We start from the raw sequence: 11,543 nt of genomic DNA, 5'->3' as shown, positions 1-11,543 counted from the left end.
AAGAGATCAAGATTCCTGGAGAATGAACAGAAAATAGGAAGCTCTCTCCTGGAGGTGAGACAATTGCATAAAAATTGCAATCTTAAAAAGTGCACCACAAATCCAGGGCAAGAATCAGATGAAGAAGAGTTAAGAAAATATGAACAGTTAAACATGTGCAATTCTAGAATAAGTTTGGGCAAGCATAAAAGAAGAGCCTTAACACAATACAAACTCTAGACAAGAGAGAGAAACAGACTGTGGCAGTTTGAGATTGTTTATGAATTCCAAAAAGTGGATTATGTTTGTAAACTAGTCTGCGTCTGTGGGTGTGAGGAGAGAACTTTGTCATGACACAGAAAAGGAGAGAACTTTGATCCTGCAGCCCCAGGAAGAGAGACAAGCCCTATGCCAGCCTGTCGCTGAGAAAGAGGAAGGCTGAACCCTCACAGAGATTGGCAAATATCTTGCTCAACACATGGCAACTGACTTTGGTGAGAAACCAACCTTGAGTTGGACTCTTTTGGGACCTTGTAACTGCAAGCTTTTAGCCCAAATAAATACCCTTTATAAAAGTCAACAGATTTCTGGTACCTTCCATCAGCACCGTTGGCTGACCAAAAAGAATTTGGTATGAGGATAGTGGGGTACAGTCTGATGCAATTACAAAAATGCTGGAATAGTTTTAAAAATGGGTAAGGGGTATTTTTGGATGAATTGTGAGATGCTTGATAGAAAAGGCCTAGATTGCTTTAAAGAGACTGTTGATAGGAATATGGAGCCTAAAGTTATTTCTGATAAGGCCTTAAAAGGAAATGATGAAACTTTTATTACTAACTGGAGGAAAGGTGATCTGTGTTTTAACGTTGCATAGAACTTAGCAAAATTGGCTCCTGATGTTATATGGAAGGCAGATTTTGAAAATGGTGAGCCTGGACATTTAACTGAAGAGCTTTCCAAAACAAATTCAGAGAACGTAACTTGGCTTCTTCTTGCATCTTATAGCAAAATGCTAGACAAAAGAGATAAGCTGAGACCTGAATTGTTGGGCACAAAAAGAACAGAAATTGATTCCTGAAATTCCAAGCCTCTGGAAACCAAGTCCCCAGACAATAGTGCCCCATTTGAGGAATTAACTAAACTTGGAACTTGTAAGTTAGGATTGAAAATGTGGATATCCTGGAAAGACTTGTGGAAAGTCTTACTGGCTTGGACCCCTGCTTCCTGCATGCTAAACCAACAAGCTTTTTGAGAAAGCTCTATGAACAAAACCACTGTCAGCCTGGAGTAAAAGAGACATGGAGGGGAGAGATGGAAGGTGAGATCTGGATTTAAGACATCTCCTTGGGCCAAGAGAGGAACCCCACACATGTGTCTGGAAAGGGTGAGTTTGCTCCAGCATTTGAAGAGAGTGAATGTTCCAGCCTGATGTTCAGGAAAAGTTTTACCACCCCAAGCTACAGAGAGGGTGGAGCACATTCCCCAGGGTTGCAGAGAGTAAGGTCAACACCTTTGCTCTGAGAGGGATGCACCTGTTCCCATGGATTAGGGAAACCCAGGTCACCACCTCACTCTTCTGAGGAGATTTGGCCTGCATGCCAGAGATTAGGGAGAATACTGCTGTCACCTCACTATACTAAGGGGATTGAGATTGTACCCCAGAGATTTGGTAAAGTGTGGCCATCACCCCAACACTCTGGGAGGGTGGGGTTTAGAGCTCGGTTGCCACCTAGATGCTTGCCGAGGGTGGAATCAAGGAAATGGCCATTGGGCAAGCCTGTGGAAAGGGTGGGCCCACATGAGGGCCCAAGGAGGGCCCATCATCTCAAGAATGACTCTCAGACTTTGAAATCTAATGGAGTATGCCCTGCAGAGGTTAAGAACTGTTAGGAACCCGTGACTCATGTTTCCCTCCCAAATTCTCCTCATGGTAATACAAATGCTTATCTTATGTCTGTCCCTTTGTATATTGGAAGCAGATAAATTGTTTTGTGGGTTTCACAGGTCTACAGCCACAGGGGACTTTGCCCCAAGAAAACTGTATTTCTATAAATATTAATAACTGTGATGTAATCTTGTACTTAGCCTTGCTAACTGAAAGGACTTAAGATTTTTTGAATAATGTAATGTCTTTTTGGAATTCAGAGTGGAATATGGCAGTTTGAGATTATTTATGAATTCCAAAAAAAGTATTATGTTTTTAAACTGGTCTGTTTCTCTCAGTATGATCCCATTTGATTGTATTGGATTCAGCTGAGATGTCTTTGATTTAAATATGTTAAGATTAGGGCTTTTTTCCCACCATGTCAGTAGGGTGTAACTTAGGTTAAGTCCCCACCCCATTGGTGGACTGATATAAATGGGCACTCACTCAAGAAGACACAGAAGAAGATACACAGGAAGAGACAGCTACATAGATGCCAGAGGAAATAACTTTGTCATGATATGGAAGAAGAGAGAACTTTGATCCTGCAGCCCCAGAAGAGAGACAAGCCCTATGCCAACCAGTAGCTGAGAGAGAGGAAAGCTGAGCTCTCACAGAGATCAGCAACTATCTTGCTTCAATACATGGCAACCGACTTTGGTGAGAAACCAACCTTGAATTGGACTCTTTAGGGCCTTGTAACTGTAAGCTTTTAGCCCAAATAAATACCCTTTATAAAAGTCAACAGATTTCTGGTGCTTTGCATCAGCACCCCTTTGGCTGACTAATACATGGACCTTCAGAATTAACTCATCAAGTTAATTGGATGGCTAGACATCAACAAAAATTTATAAGCCATTCTAAGAAACAGGAAGATATTTTTCAGTAAAAGGGAACAAATTAAGGGAAACCGACTTTGGCCCAGTGGTTAGGGCGTCGGTCTACCACATGGGAGGTCCGCGGTTCAAGCTCCGGGCCTCCTTGGCCCGTGTGGAGCTGGCCCATGTGCAGTGCTGATGCGCGCAAGGAGTGCCGTGCCACACAGGGGTGTCCCCCGCGTAGGGGAGCCCCACGTGCAAGGAGTGCACCCATAGGGAGAGCCGCCCAGCGCGAAGGAGGGAGAAGCCTGCCGAGGAATGGCGCCGCCCACACTTCCCGTGCCGCTGACGACAACAGAAGCAGACAAAGAAACAAGATGCAGCAAAAAGACACAGAAAACAGACAACCAGGGGAGGGGAGGGGAATTAAATAAATAAAAATAAATCTTTAAAAAAAAAAAAAAAAGGGAACAAATTAAAACTTCAGAGGAGGCTCAGAAGTTGGAAAAACTAATCAAAGAAGTTCAAACAAATCTCCTAAATTAATTCAAGGAGAATAAGGATAATATGCATGAAGAGATAAAAGATACTAAGAAAACAATGGGTAAGAATAAAGAACTTGAAGGTATAGAAAGAAACATAACAGAGATTATGGGGATGAAAGGCACAATGGTAGAGAGATTAAAAATACAACAAATTTAAACAAGCAGAAGAAAGGTTCCACACACTTGAAGACAGGACAATCAAAATCATACAGTCAGAAGAACAGAAAGAGAAAAGATTAGAAAAAATTGAGTAGTGTCTCAAGGATTGAGTGGTAGCACAAAGCACACAAACAAGCATGTCATGGGTATCCAAGAAGGAGAAGAGAAGGGAAAGGGGGCAGAAAGAATATTTGGGGAAATAATGGCTGGAAAATTCCCAATTCTTTTATTTATAACTATTAATATATAACTCATATTTATGATATAAATACACAAGTCCAAGAATCACAACATACTCCAAACAGAATAAATCCTAACAGATCAATCCAAGAAACTTACTAATCAGAATGTCAAGTGTTAAAGATAGAGAATTCTGAAAGTGTAGATCAAAGGCCTAACTATAAGAGCCAGACTATAAAATTCCTAGAAGCGAATGGACGGAAGCATCTTCAGGATCTTGTATTAGACAATGGTTTCTTAGACCTTATACTCAGCCTAAGCAATAAAAAATAGATAAATGGGACCTTCTCGAATTAAAAACTTTTGTGCATCAAAAGACTTTGTCAGAGAAGCAGACTTGGCTCAATGGACAGAGCATACGCCTACCACATGGGAGGTCCACAATTCAAACCCAGGGCCTCCTTGACCCATGTGGAGCTGGCCCACACCCAGTGCTAATGCGCACAAAGAGTGCCGTGCCACACAGGGGTATCTCCTGCATAGGGGAGCCCCACACACAAGGAGTCCACCCTATAAGGAGAACTGTCCAGGGAGAAAGAAAGTTCTGCATGCTCAGGAGTGGCAGCCGCACACACGGAGCTGACACAGCAAGATGACGTGAAAAAAAGAGACACAGATTCCCAGTGTCGCTGACAAGAATAGAAGTGGACACAGAAGAACACATAGTGAATGGACATAGAGAACAGATACCTGGGGTGGGGGGAGAAGGGGAGAGAAATAAATAAAAATAAATCTTTAAAAAAAAAAAACTTTGTCATTGGGAAATGGATGTGGCTCAAGCAGTTGGGCTCCCGTTTACCATATAGGAGGTCCAGGGTTAGACGCCCAGGTCCTCCTGGTGAAGGTAAACTGGCCTGTGTGCCAAGCTGACCCACACGGAGTGCCCATGTGGGAGTGCCACCCCATGTAGTAATGCTGCCCTGTGCAGGAGTACTGTCTGATGTGGCGAGCTGGTGCAGCAAGATGACACAACAAGAGACACACAGGAGAGAAAATAAGAAGACATAGAACAGGGACCTGAGGTGGCGCAAGAGAATGAGTACCTCTCTCCCACTCTGGAAGGTCCCAGGATTGGTTCTCAGAGCCGCCTAATGAGAATACAAGCAGACACAGAAAGAACACAGAACGAATGGACATAGAGAGCAAACAACATAGGGAGGGTAAGGGGGAAGAAATAAATAAATAAATCTTTATTTGAAAAAAGACTTTGTCATGAAAGTCAAAAGACAATCTATTCAATGGAGGAAAATATTTGGGAACCACATATCCAATAAAAATTTAATATCCAGAATATATAAAGAAATCCTACTACTTGGTGTATGCTCAGGAGACTTGAATCTCTGGACTGTCCATGTGCCAGCTGGGCCCTGAGCCTCAGCAGAGCTGCAACACCTACTCTCTGGTTTGTTGGACTTACCCAGGTCAGCTAACAGGGAGGTGAGGAAGGCCAACTACCACATCAGGGAACTGAAAGAGTCTACAACTGCAAGCAAGAGAATCCTATCCATCAGCCCTGTAGGATCTAAGTCCCCTCTCAATTTAGAGGTGGAGTGGACATCACCATCCCAGGGTCCACAGGATGGAGGAATAAAATATGGATTAGAGTGGACTTACTGGTATTCTATTATAGTTATTGTGACTCTAGCAATGGAAGAAATTGTATCATTGATGGGGAGACAGTGGCCATGGGAGTTGCTGAGGGCAGGGAAAGAGAAGAAGAGGTGTGACATGGGGGCATTATCAGGACTTGGAGTTGTCCTGAATGATATTGCAGGGACAGATGCTGGACATTATATATCCTGCCATAACCTACTGAATGGACCGGGAGAGAGTGTAAACTACAATGTAAACTATAATCCATGCTGTGTAGCAGTGCTCCAAAATGTTTTCATCAAATGCAATGAATGTGCCACACTGATGAAAGAGGTTGTTGATGTGGGAGGAGTAGGGGGGTGGGAAGTGGGGTATATGGGAACCTCATATATTTTTTAATGTAACATTTTGTGTGATCTATGTACCTTTTTAAAAAAGATAATAAAATAAAATAAACCCTATACCTCAATAATAGAAAGACAAATCACTGTTTAGCTTTTTTTTTACATTTTTTAACTTTATTTTGTACATTTAATAATTGAAATATAAACAATAATTTAAAAGAAAAAGAAAAGTTTAATAGAAACATGCATTTCTCAATTAAATGTACTAGATACATATTAATTTTTTAATCATACAATGTGTTACACAATACATTTTGTTCATAGGAATGCAATCATACAGTATTTGTCCTTTTGTGCCTGGTTTGCTTCACTCAATATAATGTCCTCCAGGTTCATCTATGTTGTCATATGCTTTATGACATCATTTCTTCTCACAGTTGCATAATATTCCATCATGTGAATATACCACAGGTTGTTTACCCATTCATCACAAACCAATGTTTTAAATGGGCAAAAGATTTGGATAGACATTTCACCACATAGGATATAGAAATGGCTAAAAAGTACATGAAAAGATGCTCAACATAACTAGCTATTAAGGAAATGCATATCAAAACCATGGTGAGATATCATTTCACACACATTAGAATGGCTACTATTTTAAAAATAAAAGTACAAGTGTTGGAGAGAATGTGGAAAAATAAGAGCACTCAGTCCCCCCAACAAAACTATTGAATTAGGGAAGTGGACTTGGCCCAGCGGTTAGGGCGTCCGTCTACCACATGGGAGGTCTGCGGTTCAAACCCCGGGCCTCCTTGACCCGTGTGGAGCTGGCCCATGCGCAGTGCTGATGCGTGCAAGGAGTGCCGTGCCACGCAGGGGTGTCCCTGCATGGGGGAGCCCCATGCACAAGAAGTACACCCCATAAGAAGAACCGCCCAGCGCGAAAGAAAGTGCAGCCTGCCCAGGAATGGCGCCGCACACACGGAGAGCTGACACAACAAGATGACGCAGCAAAAAGACACACAGATTCCCGTGCTGCTGACAACGACAGAAGCGGACAAAGAAAAACATGCAGCAGATAGACACAGAGAACAGGCAACTGGGGTGGGGGCGGGGGGGGGAGAAATAAATAAATAAATCTTTAAAAAAAAAAAAAACTATTGAATTGGCAGGAACTGCTTGCATTAACTACTTTGAAACTCCAGAGTCTACTAGAACACTGTGTAGCATCCAGAGAGAAGTGGAGGAAAACACAAATAAATTTCAGTAAATATCAGTGAGTTTCACACTCCCTGCAGCAGCTACCATCCTTCTTCCCCCAACCTCATGCAGGTAGCAGTGGGGACTGGAACTCAGGCTCCTGAGGCAGATTTTTGGTGCTAGCGTGGGTCATCCAGGCTTAGTCCTCCAAATTCCAGTGGTGTATCATCTGATCACAGATCTCTACCTTTGATCAGCTACTTCAAGTCACTGGTGGCTGGCTCTGAAGGATGGCCATTGTTCTTATCCTCCTCCACCAAAGGAGGCAGAGGAATCTTAAAGACAGTAACCTCCCTCAAAACTAGGGAAAACAGGTAAAGGGCTACAATAACCAGCCATATGCTGAATCAAGAAAACACAGCTTCAAAAGCCATTGAAGCAGCTTCGGGCGCTCCTGCTGGCTCCTGCCCCAGCCCTTCCACAGTGCAATGTGGAACCAGCTGGTGCTCCCATTATGGCCTCCGATCCTGTTCCAGAGGAAGCAAAGGGGCCCCTGTGTGCACCTGGGGTATGGCCCTGCCAGTCTACAAACTACGAACAAAAAGACAAGACTTTGTACTTACTGGACAGAGACTTTTTAAAAAATTATTCTCAATATGCTCAAGAAGATAAAGGAGAGGGAGGGTCAAGATGATGTCAGTTTAAGTGCACATTCACCATCTCTCTCGCAGAAAAATGGCTGGGTGGGGGCAAGATCCTGCCTGAGTGAGCTGTTTTGGGAACCCACAGAGCAGAAGGTTTCAGAGCATGGATCAGGAGGGAGCTTGACAAAGATATAAATCGCTCAAGGTAAAACAGAGTTTCTTGCCCATGAGGCTGCAACTGCAGGATGGCTAAGCCCCACCCTCAAGACAAAAAGCCATGGCGAGCGCTGACTTCCGCTGGTCACCCAGCCGGAGGAAGAATTCTCCGAGAGTGGAAGGGTTGTGGCAATTCCTTCTGTGGGTTTGGTTACCTGGACCCCCTTTTCAGCTTTGAGGAGCATACCAGCCGGCTCATGGTGGCACCAGGAAGAGGGCAGAGGCGAATCTGCTGAGGCAGCCTAATTTACCTAACTGCCCTGGAATAAAGAAACTTGGCCTGGGGAAAGGCGGAGTCAGGCAATTAATTAGCCCAGTGCTGAAAACCATCAAAATTTCAATTCCCCTGAGGGAGGCCGGCAGTAGGAAGCGCCTAATAAGCTTCCACGAGCCTGTTTAGGACCCCTGGGAGGAAAGGGTGGTCTGGAAGAAGGTTGAGAGTCATTTTTTGGGGGGCGGTGAGTTAAGTCACCAGGGCCTCATTTGAATTTCAAAAGAGAACACTCGCACAGGCTATTGCATCTTGCTGCCCTGGGAGAGAAAGCAATAAGAACAGAAAGGGGGCAAGGACAGATTCCTAATCAGCAGGAATTTATCCAACTGCAGAGTCAAACCTACCTGAAGGAAAGTGACTACACAACTTTCTGAAGAGCTAGCTGGCCCAACAAGAAAGTTTAACTCAGTGGAGGAGTTTTTCTGCCTTGAATATACGGAGTCCCTGGTTCAATTCCCTGCTCTCCTTAGAGTAGTGACCCACCAGGATATCAAATATCCTGCTGATAATTAACAGACATTATTTTTGTATTAGCTTCTCTTGGGTCTCTTATTTTTCCTTAAAAAAAAAAAAGGTTATTTTTGTTTTAAAATTTAACTTAGTTTACTCACTGAAACCCACTTCAAAATCTGCAGAGGAAGGCTGCAGGGTAATTAATTGATGAACACTGGCAGCCTGAGAAGTTCCACAAGGGCCTAAGAGGGAAGGTTGTTTTTCCTGAGTTTTTGTTTGATTGCTTGCTTTTGGATTTGTTTGGGGTTTTTTGTTTTCTGGTCTTGCGTTCCTCCTTCTCCCCCCACCCTTTTATTTAAGTTAGGTGCTGCTGGCTTGTTTCTTGTTTGCTGTGTTTCTGCTTCCTTGATTTCCCCTTTTCTGTGTATACTGATTTTTTCTAACAACACTCTCTCTTTTCCTTCCTACATCTTTCTATTGTTCTTACATTCTCTGTTTAGTCCTCAGTTTTTCTGTTTTTTTATTTCTAACTCTTCTATTCTGTTTTTTCTTTTATTAACTTTTTTCTTTTTGTCCTTTCTTTTCTCTTTCCCTCTCTCCTCATCATTCTGGACTTTTAATTCATTCTATATACTTTTCTATGTTTGATTTCCCATTTCATTGTAGGTATTCCACTTTTTTATTCCTATTACTCTACACTGCTTACATGGTTAAATATTCATTTTCCTAGGGCTTATATGGTTCCTTTCTGACTTTTACTATTATTATTACTATTATCCTTCTTATTTTCTTACCTCTTTTGCTTTCTCTGACCCTATCTTTTTCCTTCAAGGGAACATAGACAACAGCAAGGAAATAGAATAAGAAGAACAAAATATTAAAGAGAAATCTTAACACACACACAAAAACAGCAACTAAATAAAACCCTAGAGGAGAGAGAGAAGCCAATCAACTGAATAAACCATCAAGATAAAAAGATGACCAGACAGGAACAAAAAAATTACAAATCATACCAAGAAACAGGAAGACATGTCCCAGTACAATGAACAAACTAAAAACCAGGAAGAGATGCAGAACACTGAACAACGATCAAAGCTGTCCAAAGAAATATCATGGACCAACTTAATAAAGTAAAGGAAGATATTAAGGATATTAAGAAAACACTAGGAGATCATACTGAAGAAATTGTAAACATGCATAAAAAGATACCAGATATGATGGTGATGAATGGCAAAATCCAAGAAATCAGAAATACAGTAGAAGCACATAACAGCAGATTTGAACAGGCAGAGGAAAGAATTAGCAATATAGAAGACAGTACATCTGAAATTAAACAGATCGTAGAACAGATAGATAAAAAGACAGAAAAAATCCAACAGGGACTTGGGGATTTGAATGACAACACAAAACACACAAACATATGCATTATTGGCATTCCAGAGGGAGAAGAGAAGTGAAAGGAGACAGAAGGAGTGTTGGGGGAAATCATGGCTGAAATCTTCCCAACCCTATTGAAGGAGATGGATGTAAATGTCCAGGAAGTGAAGTGCACCTCAAACAGTATAAATCCCAACAGGCCTACTCCAAGACATATACTTGTCAAACTCTCCAAAGCTCAAGACAAAGAGAAAATACTGAAGGCAACGAGAGTAAACAGAACCCTCACATGCAAGGGAAGCTCAATAAGATTAAGTGCTGATTTCTCATCTGAAACCATGGAGGCAAGAAGACAGGTGGCATTACATAGTTAAGATACTAAAAGAAAAAAAACTTTCAGCCAAGAATTCTCTATCCAGGAAAGCTGGCATTCAAAAACGATGGAGAGTTCAAAATATTCACAGATAAACAGAAATTAATAGAGTGTGCCAATAAGAAAACTGCCCTTCAAGAAATACTAAAAGGAGTTCTGCAGGTTGAGAGGAAAAAACAGGAGAGAGAGAGTTGAAGGAGATTGTAAGTACAAATACAAAGACAAAAGGAGAAATAAAACAACATAAGACAGATATAAACCCAAAGAAAATATGGCTAATTTAAGTAATTACTTGAGAGTAATAACACTGAATGTTAATGGATTAAACTCACCAGTCAAGACACAGATTGGCAGAATGGATAAGGAAATATAACCCATCTATATGCTGTCTGCAAGAAACCCATCTAAAACCCAGGGATTCAAGGAGGCAGAAAGTGAATGGCCAGAAAACAATCTTACAAGCAAACAATAACCAAAAAAGGGTGGGAGTAGCTATATTAATATCAGATAAAATAGACTTTAAATGCAGAACTATTATAAGAGACAAAGACAGATATTATATATTAGTAAAAGAGGTAATCTTTCAAGAAGAAAGAACAATCATAAACATTTATGTGCCTAACCAGAGCACCTTAAAATACATGAGAAAAACACTGGAAAACGATGTGAAGAAATAGATGCCTCTACAATTGTAGTGGGGGACTTTACTATACCATTATCACCATTAGACAAAACATCTTGACAGAATTAATAAAGAAACAAAAACTTTAAATAATGCACTAGAGGATCTGGCCCTAATAGACCTATACAGAATGCTACACCCAAATACAGTGGGATATACATTCTTCTCAAGTGTACATGGATCATTCTCCAAGATAGACCACATGCTAGGTCATAGAAAAATTCTCAATGAACTCAGAAATATTTAAATTATACAAAGTAATTTCTCTGACCACAATAGAATGAAGCTAGAAATCAGTAAGGGCCACAGAACCAGATTAGGCACAAGATATGGAAGTAAATTAACACTCTCAGACGAACAGTGAGTCAAGGAGGAAATTTCAAAAGAAAACAGTAACTACCTTGAAACAAACAAAAATGACAACAAAACATATCAAAATCTATGGGATGCAACAAAAGCTGTACTGAGAGGGAAATTCATAGCCATAAATGCATATTTCAAAAAATTAGAAAGAGCTAAAATGGAAGACCTACACACACACCTGAAGAAATTAGAAAAAGAAAAACAATCTAACCCCAAAGGAAGTAGAAAGAAGGAAAGAACAAAGATTAGAGCAGAACTAAATGACATAGAAAATTAGAAAGCACTAGAAAAAATTAAAACCAAAGCTGGTTCTTCAAGCAATCTGAGGAGGAAATCAAGAAAAAATGCCATTTACA

The sequence above is a fragment of the Dasypus novemcinctus genome, chromosome 14 (assembly GCF_030445035.2).
Source record: "Dasypus novemcinctus isolate mDasNov1 chromosome 14, mDasNov1.1.hap2, whole genome shotgun sequence".
Lineage (NCBI taxonomy): Eukaryota > Metazoa > Chordata > Mammalia > Cingulata > Dasypodidae > Dasypus > Dasypus novemcinctus.
Note: the sequence above shows the minus strand (reverse complement) of the source record.